The following is a 275-nucleotide window of genomic DNA, read 5'->3' as shown; positions in this document are numbered from 1 at the left end:
TGATCAACAGCATTCTATAATATGATCAGTATCTGATCCTAAATTCAACTGCTGTCATCTTCTACTGAAAATTCTGTCAAGGCAGAGATTACCCTCATTACAAAGATTATTTGGTACTTTATCTACAACCACATTCTAAGATGAAAACCTTGATAGTCCATATTCCTACGCTATTAACATTACTCTGCAAATATGTAGAATGTATATGTCAGCCCTGGCTAACATAGATAAGAGAAATTATGAGAGATAACTGATTCCACACATACCCAGGGGCA

The 275-nt window shown here is 35.3% G+C and overlaps 1 pseudogene; it reads left to right on the top strand.

Annotated features, from left to right (window-relative positions):
* The window catches only part of LOC119585426, a 2846-nt pseudogene that overhangs the window by 574 nt on the left and 1997 nt on the right, over positions 1-275 (top strand).

This window comes from Penaeus monodon, chromosome 19 (genome assembly GCF_015228065.2).
Source record: "Penaeus monodon isolate SGIC_2016 chromosome 19, NSTDA_Pmon_1, whole genome shotgun sequence".
NCBI classification, from domain to species: domain Eukaryota; kingdom Metazoa; phylum Arthropoda; class Malacostraca; order Decapoda; family Penaeidae; genus Penaeus; species Penaeus monodon.
This window is presented reverse-complemented; position numbering and strand designations above follow the sequence as displayed.